Raw genomic sequence first — 19251 nt, 5'->3', positions numbered from 1 at the left:
CCTATAGGAAGCCCATGTCTGACCCTGATCATTTTTGTAATAGCAAAACATCTAGAATCTGAATTTGCGGCTCTACCTGAAATCGAATCTGAATCCGGCAGACTCAGGGCCATGGATGGATGCGTGTGCTGGCAGCCAGAAGAGCTATGAGGGGCAGGAGACGCGTTTGGGGGGAGATACTGGCGGGTCCCACATTTCATGCTCGCGTGTGGCGAGAATCTCCCACTCCGTACAAATGACAGATCATAATTAAGGCTCAGAAACAAGCCCTTCAAAACCACATGACATTGAGTGCTCATGCCTCTCCGCATCATTTCTGTCTTCCTTGAACTCATGCATAACAAGCGTAAACTTTTCAACTTTACACGAACAAATCCTTTCCCAGTAGAAACCGCTTCTTTTAACATTGAAAAACCCTTCTCGGCGACGGCAACAATGTCACCGGCAATCTCATTTTGTCGAAAAGCTCACGTCTCACCAGGGGACTGGTTGCAGTAGGGGCCCCCTCTACCCGCTGTTGGAATTTACATTTGGAAATTGAATTGTCTCCTTGAGGGTCTTTATTCCAAGTACCTTTTGGAGAATTATTCACATTCAAGTACACAGAATGGGACCAAGCTGAAGGAGGACCAACCAGTGTCTCCCCAGCTGGGAAACACACACACACACACACACACACACACACAAAACAGAAAGCAAAACCACCTGCTCATTCCCTAGCAATAAAATTACGTTGTCATTGCGGAAGAATGTTAGTCATTTTGAGTTTTCCGTGTACTTTGCACACCGTCTTGAAACTCGCTCACCAATTTGTTTGAAAGCAAGGCCACTGTCCTCCCCTCTTCGCTATTAGGTAAGTGAGGAGGAAGCGAGGATAAGGCCCATCTCACACGTGAAGGGTGAAAGTGCAGAGAAATGACTTGCCTTCGATCACCGAGCCACCGGTAGAGCAGAGCCTGGGGCCCCCGGGGGGTCCTCGGACCGCAGCTGCGTCTCCCTAGAACGCGGTGCTCGCCCAAGTTCGCCGTGTGCACGTGTCACCCGTCGCGACGCAGGTCCTGATGCCACAGGTCCAGGGCGGGGCCCAAGGGTCCGCATTCCCCAGGCGACGGGGAAGCTCCAGGGAACGTGCTTGGAGAACTACATCACACTGCCTTCGAAGGGATTCCCGTCTTGTGAAATGTTGTTTTGTAAAGGCCTCTCTGAGTAACCCGGAGGCCACCGAGGCACGAGTTACAAATGCAAGGACGTGCTATGACTATGAAAACGGCTGCCTTTATCGTCACATTTTCAACACCTTTAAATTAGCCGTTCCTTCCGAAACTCAGCCGTGACACTGACCTGTCTGCCATTTAGAGCACTCTGCCAGCAGCCGAATTCATACAGGCCTCAATGCAGCGGAAAGGTAACCCGGGTGTCCCGGGGCCGCTCAGCAAAACGTGACAGCAGACGCCCGGCCTCGGTCTTTGCCGCCTTTCGAATAGAAGCAGGGCCCAGAAGGACCGAAACCCTTCCCGTTTGCCTTCAGCTTCTTCAGTCCAGTTCTCCGTCAGTGCCATTTTCTTCCTGCCCAGCGTCCCCAGTTAAGCATTGGTCCTTCTCTGGGAGCACTGAGTGCAAACACCAGCCAGCCAGTCCTGCACTGGGGCTGCCCTCAGTGGGCATGTGAGCCTCAGTGACACCCTCTTTTGCGATTACCCTGAGCCCGGGAGGGCGCCCAGCTGGCATCCACTTTTGGATCAGGTCACTGGGAACCAGCCACGGGGCACCACCTGTAGCCTCTAAAGACCGGCCTCTAGAGTTCACGCTAATTGAAGAGGCCGTGACCTTCATCAGGAGAAATCGTCATCCACACAAGTGCTCCTTCATAAACCAGTGTAGCAATCAGAGGAAGGGCTGTCTAGACGGGAAAAGGGTAAGAAAGCATTTTGGTATCAAAAAGGAAGCCGAGGGGCGCCTGGGTGGCTCAGTCGGTTAAGCGTCTGACTTCGGCTCAGGTTGTGATCTCACAGTCTGTGGGTTCGAGCCCCACATCGGGGCTCCGTGCTGGCAGCCTGGAGCCCGCTTCCGATTCTGTGTCTCCCTCTCTCTCTGCCCCTCCCCTGCTCACGCTCTCTCTCTGTCTCAAAAATAAATAGAAACATTAAAAAAAAAAAAAAAAAAAAAAAAAAGGAAGCCGAGTTACAGGGAGTCAGGAAGGCGGTGTTCCAGGGCCCAGCTCGTAAGAATTAGCGTGTGGGCTCACACAAGCCGCTGGGCTTCCCAAGTGAGCGTCTGCCCCTCACCCTCCGAGGTGCGCTGTGACCACGGGGTTGTCGTGGCACTTGTGGCCAAGGTGCCACCCCCACAGACGGGGACTTGGAGCTGAACAGGAGCAACAAGAGAATCATAACCCCACTCACGTTCACCCACAGGGTTGGGTGCAATTCGGGGAATCGAGACTGGAGGCGGGGACAAGAGGGACGGGAAACGAGCCCCGATGACCTCGGAAAATTCCCGGTGGGGAGGGGGTTAGTGAGAGCAGGAGCCAGGGGGGGGCCAAGGGAAGCGGATGGGTCTCAGGTTGGGCTGGGGAGGCAGCGCCGCGTCTGTGCGTCGACTTCTCGGGGTCTCTGCACACCCCCAAACGCAAATCTGAGGAGTGCTGGAGACTCCAGGCTTCTAGGCGGGACCTTTTCTTGACCAACGAGCTCGCGAGAGGTGGCGGTCTCAGTTAAGAAAGGGACCGGCGGGTGATAGCAAAGCCAGCTTGCCGCTTGCCTGCCTTAAGCGGTTTATTTGTTCTCACAACCTCCCAGTCCTGTCTGGGCAAAGACAGTTACTCTCACCTGTGGGCTCCGTTAGGGCTCTGCTCATACTTTATCTCTAGCACTTTCCACGGTGCCCCAGAATCGCATCCATTTGCATGTCTGTCTCCCTGGAGACTGTGAACCCCTCGAAGGTAAAGTCTGCCTCACTGGCACTCCTGGGCTGGAGCATAGTACCTGCCGATAAATATCAAATCAATGTATACGTTGTAGACTTTTCACTTTTATTTCAAAATCAAACCAACAAAACCCCCATCCGGGGTCTCCCAAGCGCCTCCTCCCGCAGGATCCGTGGACAGGCACCGGCCCACGATGCAATGAACCCTTAGAGAACCGTCACATGTGTTCTTAATCCCACGCCCACTTAACCTCCGCCCAAAGCTGTTCACCGGGAAGTCAGGTGACCTGATCTGAGCACCGGGAGCCACACTGAGCGATGGTGCGGACTCTGTGGTGCCCACCTGTTGGTACAACAGAGAAAATTTTTTTACGTTTGCTTATTTACTTTGAGAGAGGGAGTGAAGGAAGGGCAGAGAGAGAGGGAGACAGAAGCCCAAGCAGGATCCTGGCTGTCAGCGCAGAGCCCGACGTGGGGCTCCATCTTGTGAACCCTGAGATGGTGACCCGAGCCGAAATCAAGAATCGGTTGCTTAACCGAGCCACCCAGGTGCCCCAGAACAGAGAAACGTTCTTTTTTTTTTTAAAAAAAAAATTTTTTTAACATTTATTTGTTTTTAAGAGACAGAGCATGAGCAGGGGAGGAGTAGAGAGAGAAAGAGACAACAGCATCCGAAGCAGGCTCCGGGCTCTGAGCGGTCAGCACAGAGCCCGATGAGGGGCTCGAACCCACACACCGCAAAGTCATGACCTGAGTCGAAGTTGGACCCTCCACCAACTGAGCCTCCCAGGCGCCCCCCACCCAGAAAAATTCTTAACAGCACTTTGGATCTGTTGACATCAACCCAACGTGCTAATTCCGTGCTATACAAAATAAATTCCCCAAACACTGGACATCGAGACTCTAAATGGCTCTTCGGTTTCCCACGTGTCGGAGAAAGTTACAGTCAAACTGAATTAGGTCCCGAGAAGTGCCCAGCACATAGTAGGCACTCTCAATACAGTACTGGAATGAATGAATGAACGCATGAATGAATGACTACCAAACCCCTGGAAAAATAAGAACTACCACTTAAGGATAAGCTAAAAAGATTTTGATGCTTCAGGTAAGGGTTTCTTCGGGATTCTGATCGTACTCTTGCCTCACATGTGAGAGGACCCCCTCCCAACTGGGCGAAGGCGCCGTCTGGAGAGACCTCACCGTGTGACCCGGCCGGCCTGTGTCCTGTGTGCTTGCAGAAGTGACAGACCTGAGCCGGAATGCCTCCTCCCCCACCGATTACCACCGCAGCTCTGGGGAGGTTCTTAACCTACCGGAGCCTCAGCCTTTTCCTTTGTTTCATTTGCCCTCCGTCAGAGGGAACAAAAACGCTGGCCCGTGGACAGAGCACAGAGAGCACCTGTCGTAGTGTCCCAGCCACTCATAATGCCAGCTTCTTCCCTCTTTGCCTTTGGAGCAAGAAAGGCGCAGGGGGGCTGTCGGGGAGTCGGGGAGTACTCCTAAAGTGAGCCTGCTCCCCACGACACAAGACCACTGGTCACAGCCCTTAAGGTTCCGAGACACTTGCCGTGAGAAAACTGAGGGGGAAACCCCACAAAGTGAATAGCGAAGTCTCGAAATCCATTATCCCTATAATCTCTCACCCAAAAGTAGATGCAGCTAAATTTCTTTTTAAGTGAAATAAAAGTAGCCAATGACCAGTCCACAGTGGATTATTTTTTAAATGTTTACTACGTTTATATTAAATATATATCATATCTTATATTTATTACATTAAAAGCAGTTAGGTTTCTTTCTAGCCCAACTAAAACTGGCTTAATAAGGAGGCTCATGTAACTGGAAAGATCAGAGGTAGGTCAGGCTTCAGGTGCAGCTTGATCAGGGATCCAGCTCCCTTTCTCTGGGATTCCTTTCTCAGACTGCTTCCCCAGAAGGCTGCCTACAGGACCAGGCTCTGCTTCTATTCCGCAGACACCCCACCCACTGACCAAAGGCCTCCACTTCCCCTGGAATGAGCCAACCGAATCTGTAAGTGTGTTGAGAGAAGTGGGTTTCCCTCTGGGGGGCGGGCCAGTCCCGCCGGAACCACAGAAACCCCGGGTGCTGTTCAGAAAGGGGAAGGGGCAGGCTGGTGGCTAGGAAAACCACGCCCCCACCCCATGGAACATCTATGACCCGGCAAAGGGTAAAGGCCCCCCAGGGGCGGGGGGAGTCCTCGTGAATCCTGCAAGGACCCTTGAAGCCAGGGACGTCACAAATTTAATTAAATGCACATCAGGCATTTCATTACAGTCGGTGTGGGTAGTGGGGCCTGTCTGGGAACCGGCCTCTCTGTTGGCTCGAGGCCCTGGTTCCTGTGGTCCTGCCTCAGGACTCTAACCTGTCTCGGGTCGAGACTACGAGACTGGCGACTTTGGGCCAGGTGAGGGGTGGGGGCCTGAAGGAACCCCCTCCCTCCCGGTCTCAAGAGCCCCATCGGAATGAAGGGTTCGCCTCCAGGCCCCCCGACCCCTAACCACGTAGGCACCGACCTCCCGGGTCTGCAAGGAAGCCGGGCCTTACACGATGCATCACCCGGGCCTGCCTCCGTCTCCCTGCAGCCTTTTCTCCTTGGCACGACTGCGTCCGAACTTCCCTTTGTCAAGGGACACGGTCACACTGGACTGGGTTAGCCCCACTCTCTGACCTCGGCTTCACGGGCGCACGTATTTTGAGGAAGTCTGTTCACAGGTACCGGGGATGAGGACTTCAGGGTCTTCCGGGGGACGGGATTCGACCCACAGCACGGGGTGACACTGGAGTGCGTGCCTGTGTGCGCGTGTCCCCGAGGGAGACAGGAGACGGGGCCTGCGGCCTCCATCCTCCACGTGGATGTGTCCCTGGCTGCCAGGTGGGGAGCCTTTTGGGGTACTGTCACCCCCACTCCTGGGCGCATCCCTCCCAGACTCCGGGACGGGTGAGCCTGGAGCCCCCAGTGCTACGACTTGGCCCGTCCTGGCCACCCTCGGCCTTCCTTCCCTGCCTTCTGGCTCACCTTCCTGTCACCCGAGGACACTCCCTCTGGCCTCTCTCAGGGCGGGTGTCAGGTGCCGGGGAGGCCAGCGGCTGCCAGCCCAGCCAGGGGGCAGGGGCCACGCGTGGGGTCTGGGCCCGCGTGGGAGAGCAGGCGTGGGCGCTCCCAGCGGTGGGTGAGAAGCAGTGCCCTGTGCCCACCTTCAGCTCCTCACGGTGACCACCCCCCCCCAGGGCAAACCACCTCCTTGAGGAGGGCGGGGCCTCTGGTTCCGAGCAGCAGGCCCCCTCCGGTCCCACCGCGCCCACGACCCAGCCAACCGTGCAGCAGAGCACCTGACCGTGTTTTCGCGAGAACCCTCACCACCCCCAGCCCCACCCGCCCAGGCGACCAGTATTCGTCCTAACTCTCAAAGCGTCTGTTTATTCTAGAACAGAGAAGACCCTCCCGCTGTAAGACGAGTTTTCAGTTGACCCCTTCGCCGAACTGAAGGCTGGCCCAAGGAGTCGGAACTGACGCCCTCTTTGGGGAGAACGACGGATGGCTTGTTTTTTGCTCATTTTAGGGGTGAAGTTTTCTGTTTCTCAGACTGTTTCTTTGAAGACAAGGAGGTTTCCGCTCCGCAGAATTTACACGCGCTTTATCACCATCCTCGTCCCCCATGATCGCCCGCTCTTGCAATTTTCCCCACAGGGTGAACGAACGCTACTATTCTAACTATGGCAAAACCCACCTGCCTCAGGGAGACTCTGGGGCCCAGAGGGGCACGGCAGCGGCCCGAGGACACACGCCGCTGCCTCTGGCGCCCACCCCCCGGGCCGGCCCTCCCTGCCACCCCTGCCCCCACCACCAGCACGTGCAGCCTGCCAGAAACTCATTTTCAGATGATTTTTTTTTTTTGAGATGATTTAAAACATCCTTTTCCAGAGCTTTTTACTCTAAGGCAATTAACCCATTCCGTTAATGGCAGGAGGGCTGTGCTAATATTTGCTGGAAAAATCTCTCACTTAAAAGCTCAGCACTGTGAAAAGAAACCTGTGCCACACTTTACAAGCCAGTTGGGTTTCATTTAAATATTCCACTCACTTTTTTGCTTTAGAGGTGTCTGTAAGGAAATGTGGTGACACACCCAAAAGCACTCAGCTCACTCAGCCACGGACGTGGCCGGTCGCCAGGGACCTTCCCTTGGGACCAGGGACAGGGGCCAGGGGAACCGGAGGGGCGGAAGCAAGCGGGACCTCGGTGCCACCGGCCACGGTGAAACACTAGGCCGGCAGTCTTAGCTCCCCAAGGTATCACCTGCTCCCGTCAGGACAGACCTCCCCGCAGATGAGCCCCCGAGAAACGCGCACAGCGTAGGAAGCTCCCGGGCAGCCGTGCCCAGCCCACGAGAGCAAGTGATGGTCCGAGCCTGGGAGCCAGGAGCTCAGTGCTCCCGGGCACTTGCCGCTGGCTTCACCCTCATTCTGGAGGACCTAGGGTCCCAGGGGTCGGGAAGGGCAAAGGCGGACTTCAGCGGGCTTGGCCCATCACGGAGAGCGGGCCCCAGTGGTCGGCTCAGACTCCCCGGCGTGGCCCCCTAACCGGGGTCAGGAGGGTGCTGGCCCTCTGCGTGAGGGACATCAGCACAGAGCCGGAACGTCTTACCAGGGACGGGGGGCGATGGAACATGAGCGTTGCCTGCCGTGGAGGAGAGCGGCCACCAGCAGGGCTGGTCTCCGCGTGCAGCCCTTAGTCCCTACTGTTGTCAAAGTGGAACCCAAGCCCGGAGCAGGTGAAAAGCAGCGTTGGCAACCACAGGAGGGGTTGTGTGTGGATTCAAGGAGCAGACCCGAGGCCCCGGTCCCCAGTCATGCACCTTGTCCAAGCTGTCACTCACTGTCACTCACCGACGAGGCCGTGTCACCCGCCGATGGGGGCCCCCTTCTGGTCGCGCTCCGTGTGGGGGTGCTGGTGCTTTCACGAGCCCCCTTCCGGCCGTCCTGCTGGCCCTCTGCCCTCTGTGGACACACAACCCTCCAGGCCACCAGGCTGCAAGGAGGCGGCGCTTTCTGCCAGGGCTTCCGGGGGCGCGGACAGCCTGCTCTCTCGCCACCTGGCATCTTCAGGTCTTTGGTTAACACTGGACGAGAGGGCCCTCGGTACGAATGCCTAGTCCTTCCGACGGGGACTTTGCAGGGACCCAGAATCTGTGCGCGCACGCGGGGTTTGCTGGCGGGAGTGGGCGCCGTGAGCAGGGGGAGCCCGAGGAGGAGGCAGGCCCAGATCCCCCCTGGCCGCGGACAGCCGCTCCCCTGCAGGCGGCCGAGCGGGCGGCCCTGCGATAGGACGGCTGGCAGGCCGTCGTCGTGGCTCGTGAGACGCAGCCACCGTAATGGCCCCTGTTCCTTCGAGATGGTGCTCCACCAACACTCTCGTTATCGCACACACGTGTTAATGTCACGTTCCCAGGGCCCTCGGTGCAGCCCGATGCGGTGAAGGCAGAGAGAACGTTGTGTGAACCGACGACACGGCTTGTTCCCTTTCTCCCCGGCTCCCCAGAGCACCCGGGAGGCCCGGAAGCCGGGAGTGTGCGGCCGGCTGGGTGTGCAGAGGGTCACAGGCCAGCTGGGCCGGAAGGCAGGGCTCTGACTTCCACTCTGCGGTGGCGGCTTGAGCAGTCACGGGGCCTGCTGCCTGGTGAGGCCCTCCGGAGGGCTCCCATCTACGGGACAGGGTCCTCTCGCCCAGTGCAGGTGTGTGGGTCCCCACCGTCGGGGGCTGCCTCAGTGGTCGGAGCAGTGAGGACCATCCCCCCGCCCGCGAGAACCTGGTGCCTCAGGGGGAGGCAGCAGGTGCACAAGGTGGGGAGGTGCCCAGCGAGGGGAGACAGGGCGCCCAGCAAGCCCCCACCGTGCCCCAGGCTTCCTGCTAAGTGCTCACTCCATTTCTTTGACTGAGTCCCCAGAATGGCACGCTCTAGGCCAACACTGTCCAATGGAAATAAAATGAGAACCACACGGGCAAACTGTCCAAACGGCCGCATTGAAAAGGGAGGAAGTAATCTTCCTAATACGTTTTGTTTAGATCGGTATGTGCAAAATAGTATATCAAATTGTATCAAAGTAAAAGTCACGGAGATATTTTATTCTTTCTTTGCAAGTCAGTTGGAACAAGCCACGTTTGAAGGGCTCCCTGGCCGGGAGGCTCCTGGCTGTCACATTGGACAGTGGGGTTCGAGACGGTGAGCTCAGGCACCGGTTTTCTAAATCAACAATAAATATCTGACACATCTCGCTTATGGTGTGGGAGGCACTGGTTTCACTGCTCACATAATCACTTCTTTGGGGCCCAATGGCTACTAGCAGCGTAACTGACTAAGAGAGATGTTTCCCTCCCATTCACCGATGAAACGGATGCCCAGAGAAGTTAGTGAATGCCCTAATGTCACACAGCTAGAAAATATCTGAGTTATTATTAAACCAGGGGTGTCTGATCTGGAAAGTTGGGGAAAGCTTCAGAGAGCATTCTAGGGGAAGAGTGGGTTGTTTCTTAGGGAGGGGCAGGGGCATTTAAGCTGCAAGTTGTATACATCGAGATGGGGAAGAAATTTCGAACTAGAGGGAGCGAATGATGGAAAACACTGCAGAAGGCGAGCTCGGCCCATTCCAGTAGGAGCGGGGGCCGAGGCGGGAGGAGAGGACACACAGTCGTGGGTGATGACACACGCCAGACGTCCTTGGCAGGGTGGTCTCAGGGTCCCGAGGGAAAGGTGCCGGCCCCCCTGTCCTCAGAGTGTCTGCCCAGCATAAGGCCCCCCCAGCCAGACCCTGCAGAAGGAGAAGTTCCCGTCTAGATTTCCTTCCTCGCCCCTGCCAGCCCCTCCCCAGCCCTCGCTTCTAGAAGGACTGACAGAAGCCACTCGCTGCACAGGGGAAGTGCAGTCCATCACCCACAGGGGAAGGAAGGCTGCTCAGGATCTGAGGCACCTGCCGGGCAGCCAGTGGAAGACACAGCAGGCAGGTTCTCGTCCCTCCCTGGCCACTCCCTGGCGCCCGGTGCGGTCTGGGAGCGGCCTCGGTGGCTGCCTGAACTGTCACTCACCTCGGGAGGAGCAACCCCCCCCCCCCCCAGATGGATCGCAAGCCACCTGGTGGAGACCCCAGCCCGAGGTCCTCGGACCCTAGGACGTGAACGGCTCTGCCGCAGACAGGAGGGGCCCGGCAAGGCCGGTTCCCCCCCGACCCCCCCCCCCCCCCCCACCTTCCTGTCTTCTCCTTCTTCCTCTCCTTCCCTCTCTTCCCCTCCTTCCCTCCTTCGTCTGCTTTAGAAAAAGATTGAAAGCACGAAAATCTCATCCGGTGCCATCCGCTGTTGAGCTCGACCTCTAACAGGTTTCAGATCTTAATTGCATTATTCTCACACGAAGGAGAAACTGCAGGTACGTTTTCTGTTTGTTAAAAATAATAATAATAAAAGTCATGTGTAAAATGGCACTTTTTGTTTGCACAACTCTCCTGGTGTATTATTTATTGCGAGGGAAAATTATCTTGCTAAGAAAATAGTGTCACTAAAAAATTAGGTGGTTCCCAATCAACTTATGACAGTAATTGCTGTAATGTCCTCTTTGATTTAGATATAGTAATATCAATGTAATTGCCACTGGGAAAAAATTATAATGGCTGTTAATGATAACTAACACATAAATGGCAACGAACAGGAACATGTACTTTATATTGGATCCAACCCTAGAGCGGCAGTAAGAAACCAAGGGGGTTCAACAATCTGGCGCGGTCCCTCCAGGAGCCGAGCCCCCCGCTCTCCCCTGTAAGTGAGGGGCTGGGTCCCCAGGGCGTGCAGGCGCATCCTCAGCCTCCGTGGGCTCCACACTGTGGGGGGCCGGGGGGACCGCCAGCCCTCCAGAGGCAAAGGCAGGGCGACACCAATACCAGCCCGTGGCCCAGAACCTGCTCCTGCTCAGGCTGGAAATGGCGCCACGAAAGGTGGCTTGGGGACCCTCCGGTGTGCCTGCGTGCGCTCCCTAACTCGTTCAGCTGTGCTCCAGTCACTGTCCTAACCCGAGGGTGCACATAAAACGTGGTCTCTGTCCCCCAACTGCAAACTCCAGGGGAGCTAATACTGGATGGGTTTTGTAACACTTGAGCCTCCCTCCCGTGGGCCGCACAGGACCCGACGGCCAGCCCAGCGATGCCCGTCCGGTGCCGTCGTTCACGGGGGACTGGGTGACGGACGAGACCCGTGGCCGTTGGTGGCTCTCGTGGTCCACTGTGTGGGGTGCCCCGGCAGGCAGGGGGGCCGTGGGAGCATAGCCCTCGCCAGCGTGGGTCACAAGCACGTCCACAGACAGGTTTGTCATCCAGAAGAGGCACGGTTCCAGCTCATGACCAGTTACCCGGAGATCACTGTAGCGGTTAAGCTTCTCAGGACCCACCTGGTGGAGCGGGAGCAACAAGGAAATGAGGCTCCACACAGGACTCGGTGCCGTCAAGTGGGGGGATGGGAAGGACCGCACGGGGCCAGGGTGGGGTCGGGGGCCCGAGTGCTCACCCAGACTCTGCCCGCTCCCTGGACCCTGGCCTCGCCGGTGGCGAAAGAGGGGCCCGGGCTGCACGGGCGGTGCCAGGGTGACATGTGGGTCCCAGCCTCCCACAGAGGCAGCGGGGCATCCTCTCTAAGGCCCCCCCGGGAGTCCCATTCTGTAGAGCCGAGGGGTCTGGGGGCGGGCCTGACTGCCTGTGTACTCAGGAAGCCCCTTGGGGAATTCTGAAAAGAATGATCACGCTGATAATAGCTTCAGTTCCCTTAATACTGGGGCAAGGCACCGCGTTAGCTTTTTCTTCCAGATCAAACATCTTAGGTGGTGGTTGCTAATTTTCGTCCCCCCTTTATGGAAGAAGGAGGTAGGCCCAGGGAGGCTGGGTAACTTGCCCGAAGTCACACAGTAAGCGGCGAAGCCGAGTTTGGGGCTAGCCGGTTCACCCCAGAAGCCACACTTCAGCCCAGCAGAGCATCCGTATGTGGTGCTGGCGGGAGCTTATGCTTCAGGACCAACAGCCTGGATGACCGGTAAGGCGCTGTCCAACTTCATGTCGCACGAGAGCGTGAAGCTCGGTGGAAATAAGAGGCACGGATATTTCCAGAGAATGGAGTGAGAGCCTGAGCATAGTAGTTGTCATCCTTGGGCGGCAGGAGGCCTCCTGGACACCCACAGATCGGAGGCAGGTGGGACTTCTGGTCCCACTACTAGGGGCACTGGCACCGATGTCCCCACCACGAACAACCGAAAGGTTCTACAAAACTGTAAAAATCCTAAAAATTGTGAGGATCTGACAAAAGGGCAAGAAAATAGAAATTATTAGGCCAAAATCCAAGAGGAAGTAGAAACAGAGGGAGGTGGGGCACCAAAGCCACATCTACCGTGGAAAAGAGAAAAACCGGCTAACGATGGGGCCCTTGAACTTTATTCAGTTACCACAGCTTTTCAGAGTGCTTGGGACTAAAGATAAAGCCCAGGGCCATCCGAGGTGACAAGCCTCAGTGCCCAACGTGATCGGGTTGGTCCAAAGAGCAAAGATCTGGTTGGTCATGATCTCACGCTCGTGAGTTCAAGCCCCGAGTCAGGCTCTGTGCTGACCGCTCGGAGCCTGGAGCCCGCTTCGGATTCTGTGTCCCTCTCTCTCTGCCCCTCCCCCGCTTATGCTCTGTCTCTATCTCTCTCTCTCTCAAAAATAAACAAACATTTAAAACATTTTTTTAAAGAAATATTTAAGAAGAAGAAGAAATGCCGAGCCATGAGCCAGAAATAGCAGAAGCAAAGGAACACAGACACGTAAAAAGACTTCAGGAATTAACAGGTATGGATTATAAAACAACAATGCTTACTACCTTTAAGAAATGAACTTCAGGAGGGGAGCCTGGGTGGCTCAGTTGGGTAAGCATCCAACTTTGGCTCAAGTCATAATCTCGAGTCATGAGTTCGAGCCCCTGCATCGATCGGGCTCTGTGCTGACAGCTCAGAGCCTGGAGCCTGCTTCAGATTCTGTGTCTCCCTCTCTCTGCCCCTCTCCCACTCTTGCTCTGTCCCTGTCTCTCAAAAATGAATAAACGTCTAAAAAATTAAAAAAAAAGAAATGAACTTCAGGAAAAATATCAAAACAACCTTGAATATTTGAAAAAGAATGGATATAATCTTAGGAAGTAAAAAAAAAAAAAAAGAACTGAAAATAACAATTTAAGTAATGGTTTAATTATCAATTAGATATACCTGAAGAGAGAATTCATGAATTGGAAAAGAGACAGGAAATTGTCCAAGATGTATCGCAGAGGGTCAAAGAGATAGAAATTATAACCAGTGCTGACTCCAGAAATTTCTCCCAACAACGAACATCCTCCAAGTTTACTTGATCTTATCAGATGTCAAGAAAAGATTTTCATAGTTACAACGCATTCCTTCCCAGAAGGAATAGTTTTTGACTTCATAGTTTTTGACTAACATTGGGGGTGTGATGGGGTCCAGTCATCCCACCAGGAAAACCACCTGAGTTCAAGCACACGTGAACCACGACCGCACGTCTCAAACGGCCCGCGGCACTGTGTCATTGATGGCAACACGCTTCCCCATTTCAGAGACACTGAAGTGGAAACGGAATCGGTGAAGCTAACTGGATCCTGACTCCAGAATATCAGGCTGCTGTCCTCCGGGGAAGCCATCCCATGTGTGGGATGGAGGCCTGGTGTGATGGTCTGTGCCGGCCTCCTGGAGAAGCTCCAAATGTAGGACAGGCCAAAGAAAGGGAGAGCAGAGAAGGATGACAGCAAGCTGAGAGCGCCACGATTCTGGCTGGAATCAGTGGTGGGCGCATTGGAAAATGGACGGCTTTGGGGTCCCATGGAGGGGGGTTCGGAATCTGACTCTCTTATCCAGTGCTGATCATTAGACATCATCTCTGTGAAACGGGGACAGTGCCCACGGTGTCATTCCAAGGACAAGGAACCACAGTCCGTTCTCATTGTTCAAGAGAGTCATGCTCTATGAAGTCACGTGAACACGGGATTAGTAAATGCTGGACAATCGCTCTTAGGGGGAAGCACAAGACTAGGTTCCCCCAAGCCCCTGGCCACAACCTGCATCAACCAATGTATACAGAACCTTATTTTATGTGTTTCCACTTAAAAACACCTTATTTAATATTTACTGTGGATTCATGAACACTGAACCCATGGCCAGCAGTAGCATAACTCGGGCTTGAATGAAGCTTACCTAATATACCTATTTTCTCCATGAGGCATGTCAGTCTTTAGCACCGTACTTGGGCGTCATTTTGAACTGCAAAGTCATCAACAAAAAGCATAGCGATGAACAACACGGTACCAAGTAGACCATGAAAAGGACAGGTGTTTACAGTAGAAGAGCCAAAACAAGAAGGCAGAGTGTTGCCCTGTTGGACCCGGGAACGTGTGCGTCACGTTTTTTGGTGCTCCGCACATACCCACGAGTGACATGGAAGCACCGTGGGTGTTGATTTGGGGGTTACAAATACATTTTAGTGAGAAGGAAAATTCACAAATATGGAATCTGCAAATAGTGAGGATCAGCTATACATACGTAAAGCACGGGGTCCTTAGAAGGCACCCAGTGGATGGCGACTCCTACAGTCACTGCTGTGTGACATCGCTGGTGTCCGTTTGAAGTTCTGCCATATTGGAAAACCCGCAGAGGTGGGCTAAGCAGAGACAACAGAGGGGCTTACCCATCCGTCATTGACCTGTCCATTCATTCAACAGACATTTATCGAGTGTCTGTTTTGTGCCATGCATGGAGAACAGAGAACATAATATCTGACCCTAGACTGGCCAACTGGATGGAGCCTTTGACTTCATTAAAGACATTTCTCTGACCATTGGAGTGGGGGCAGGGGGCGGGATACAAGATCCTGCAGGCAGTTGGGCAGTAGGTAACCAACAATGTTACACTACACACTGCACTTATAGCCTTCAAGACGTAAATGCATTTTTAAAAATCTATCCAAGAGAGGGGCGCCTGGGTGGCTCAGTCGGTTGGGCGTCCGACTTCGGCTCAGGTCACGATCTCGCTGTCCGCGAGTTTGAGCCCCGCGTCGGGCTCTGGGCTGATGGCTCAGAGCCTGGAGCTTGCTTCCGATTCTGTGTCTCCCTCTCTCTCTGCCCCTCCCCCGTTCATGCTGTGTCTCTCTCTGTCTCAAAAATAAATAAACGTTAAAAAAAAATTAAAAAAAAAATTAAAAAAAAATCTATCCAAGAGAAATAGAGATAGGCATGAATATTTGCATATTATGCTTTTCGCCACCTTGCAGTCCATAGTGGAGAAATTATAGTATGTATCCGTAAGGGTATGTAATACATCCCTTATAAATCATTAAAGAAATGTCATGATGTATCTACCATTGGATGAAAACTATCAAGTTATAAAGCAGTACATACAGCACGAGGCTGATTTTTGTAAATCACGTATGCACTGAAAAAAGCCTGAAAGGAAATTGTCTAAAATGCTAACAATGGTTATCTCTCAACAGCAGCAGCAGAAATATACAGCTGCTTTGTATGCTTTTCTGCATTTTCTAAATCTTCTATAATAATCGTGTGTTTTATAAAAAGATAACCATTTAACCACTCCCACTTTAATAAAGGCATTTGACATGGCTTCAAGTCTTTTTACAGTCCCGCGTGTCACCCATAATGAGGGGTGGGGCCATCCCCTGCTAGAGGGGAGAGTCTTTCGGGGGACCGCAAATTCTCTGAGGGGCCATGCGTCTGCCACTGAGCACTGACCCTGTTCCCTCCAAGAGACCATCCCCCCCGCGTGCGCGTAAGACCGTCAGCCCGACTTTAGCACTTTATTTGGGGGTAAATCTGAAAACCCCCAGCCTCCTTTGCCGGCACCTAAAGCCCCAACCACGTTCCAGATGATGAATCGAGACTCTGTGAAAGCAGAACGCCCCCTCCCACCTGGGGGTGCCTCACACAGATGGAAATGCACTCACCTCGAAAAGAAGGAAGTGACACGTTAGACATGAGAATGTCACCCTCGGAATATCAGCCAGAGTATCGCCCTCTCTTACCAGTGAAGAATACATCCGAAAGACCCAACATTTGTTTCGGGAACATAAAAGGGCAAAGAGAGCGTAATGTGCATTCACAACATGCGACCACAGATGGGCTGGAAGTTAGTTCCGGACGGAAAAGTTTAAAAATCCAGGATTTAGGTACTGAAGAACCATCCATGCTGGCAAGAAATGAACAACATTTCTTCCTTTATTTACGGCCACGGATCACCTTTGTTTGGGGCCTGTTCGCTGCGTACAGGTTTACATTTGAGCAATTCACGATGTTTCGGCACCAATCTTTCGCTGGATCAATCCATAAATTCAAGCAACCAGCTCATAGGCTCCAGTTTCAGAAACACCTGTTATTCCCCTTACTCTAGCCCCGGGGGGGCTACGTGGCAAGTCCACTGACCCTGTCTCCTCCTGTAGTTAGACACACAGTTGGACTACAGCCTCCGGCTCCTGTGGTTACTCGGGGCCCCGGGGCCCTTTGGGCCAATCGCTTGGACGCGGGAGCGCTGTGGACACTTCCAGGCCAGGCTGATGAAAACCCTGCACCTGCGGGGCTCCCTCTCCGCCGGTGCCCAGGCTCACTGCCCGTCAGAGAGCCTGGAACCTCAGACCCAGAGCGGCCCGGGTGAGGCACCGACCAGCAATGCCCCCTTCTTGCCCCCAGCGTGACAAAACAATCTGTGTGCTAAGGCCGCACGAGGCTGGGTTCGTCTGTCCCAACAGCTACCGCTACCCTAATGAATGTGGACGGAGACCCAAATGTGAGCATCTTCCAAACAGGTGCTCGTGTGCCGCTTGAGATCTTTTCAGAAAATCACGAAGTGAGCAATCAGTGTGCTCAGCTGCACTTCTGGATTCCCTCCCAAACCAGTGCCTGCCTTCGGGGAAGACGCAACGTCTCAGCCCCCTGGGATACCGGAACAGTCATCTCCACCCGAGATCGCTAAGACCCACGTCGCAGATTCACCTAAAATCTTTGCTTCCCAAGAAAAACTCCCCATCACGGGCGAGACTAGGTCCCGCCGCCCCTTTTCTGCCCACGTGATGTCCATGAGGCCGAGCACCGGGCTCCGGGCTTTAAGGGTGCTCATTCCCCCCTCTGCTGCCCGCCTGACTCACTGTTCTGCCTCCTGCTCGGCCAGCCCCCCACTCTTCCATCCCCGGCTGCCGGGCAGGCCCCCGCTCCCCCCCTGCCAGGCTCAGCCTTCGGAGCTTCACTGCTTCCGCCACCTTCTTCCCACCGACTCCTCCCTCCTTCTCAGAAAACCTCACCTTCCCTGCACCCCGAAAGCGGCAGGAGCGTCTGGGAGGAACCACCCCGACACCAGGGTTCCGTGGCCACACACAGTGGGGTCTGGGCCCCCCTCTCCTGCAGGAAGGACCTCATTCGTAGCTGTCCCTCCCTCGCTTGCCCCTGGCTCTCCCCTCCCAGCCCAGAAATGTGCCCAGTCCTGCTGCTCATTGAGTCATTCATCCGAGCAAACATTCACGGTCACTACGCACCCCCCAGGGTCACTGCGCAGGCACAGGAACGCAGGGAGGAGAGGGCAGGTAGCCTTGAGCAGGAAGGCTCAGGGAGAGGCACACCCGGGCGGTTACACCTGTGACTCGTGGCCTGTGGCCTCCGTGTCCCTTTCCTCGGGGGCGGCTTCACGGAAAAGTCGTCTGTGCCGAGAGTCCCCACTGCTCTCCGTCCCTCGTCTCCCTGCCCGCTGCACCCTGACTTCTGACTCCGCCGGCTGCACGGCCAGATTCCCTCCCGGCCTGGCTCCAAGTCCTATGATGCTCCCCAGCCCTGACCTTCCCTGCCCGGGATCAGCGTGCTCCCTGAACCACTCCCTTTCTTTTCCTTTTAAGTTTATTTACTTACTTTGAGAGAGAGACAGGGACGGAGAGAGAGAGGATCCCAAGCAGGCTCTGCTGTTAGCCTGGAGCCCGACGCGGGGCTTGAACTCACGAACCACGAGGTCGTGACCTGAGCCGGAGATCCAAAGTCGGAGCTCCCCACGGAGGGGATTCTGACGAGCCCGCACCCTGAAGCCTCCGCCCGCCCCACTCGGAGAGCCCGCCCTCAGGACCTCCCAGCCACCCTCTTCCCTCGGACCGGAGTCCGAGTGGCGTTTGCAGAAACTCGCCGTGTGTGATGCTTTCGGACATGCGGGGGCACGGCCGGGGCCTGGAAGGGCTGTGTCACCTCTGGAGCACGTCAGGCCCACGATGCCGGGAGAAAGAGCAGAGGCAAGTGTCGTTTTCAGTGTGACGGGGGCCAACGTTTTCACTTAGGAGGAAATAAGTTCTTGGATTTATCCCGAAACGTCAACAGGAAAATAAGTCTCCACGTACAAAATTGCATCCACTTGCACCTCCTCCGTTATATATTTGGTACCTAACGTGAGGCGCCTTATGTTTCAGCAGATAATTTCCTGGGGCCTATTAGGGTAGTTGAGTTCTTTTGAATTTTGCCTGTGTCTAAAAATGACAACGGAACTTGAGAAAAGGCCACATAAACCGGTACACCGGAATGAATCCCTGTCCCCTGAATCACGGGTCACGTTGCCTCTGCAGCACTTCCGCGGGGTCTGGGTTAGGACGACTGACCGAGAGCTGGCCCTCAGGAACGCCAGGGTACCCCGATGCAGTCCCTCCCCTGGCAGGTAGGGCCGCGGGCCTGCGGGCCTCCACCGCAGCCCCGTCAGCGGCGGGAGGCCGCCGGCGTGATCCTGACTCTGCCTGGGGAAGCGCGGACGGGAGAAACCAGCCCCACGCAGACCAGACCGAGTCCTCAGCCCTGCTGCTCTTGTTCCCCACAGACCAAATCACGGTTGCCGTCGACAGCGTGGATCAGTTTCCCGGGGCTGCAGGACGAGAGCACCGAAAACGTGGCCGAAACAACAGAAACATAGTCTCTCAGTCCTGGAGGCAGGAAGCCCAGAATCAAGGTGTGAGCAGGGCCACGCTCCCTCTGAAGGCTCTGGGGGCGGGGCGGGGGGATCTTTCCTCTCCTCTTCCAGCTTCTGGAGGCCCCTGGATGCCTCAGAGATCCATCACTCCTATCTCTGCCTCTGTGGTCACGTGGCTTCTCCTGGGTGTCTGCGTCCACATTTCTGTCTCCTTACAAGGACACCTGTCATTGGATGAGGACCCACGCTGCTCCATTGTGACCTGGTTCCAACCCAATTACATCAGCCCACACCTAAGAAGGTCACACCCACAGGTACC

Source organism: Panthera leo, chromosome D3 (genome assembly GCF_018350215.1).
Source record: "Panthera leo isolate Ple1 chromosome D3, P.leo_Ple1_pat1.1, whole genome shotgun sequence".
NCBI lineage: Eukaryota > Metazoa > Chordata > Mammalia > Carnivora > Felidae > Panthera > Panthera leo.
Note: the sequence above shows the minus strand (reverse complement) of the source record.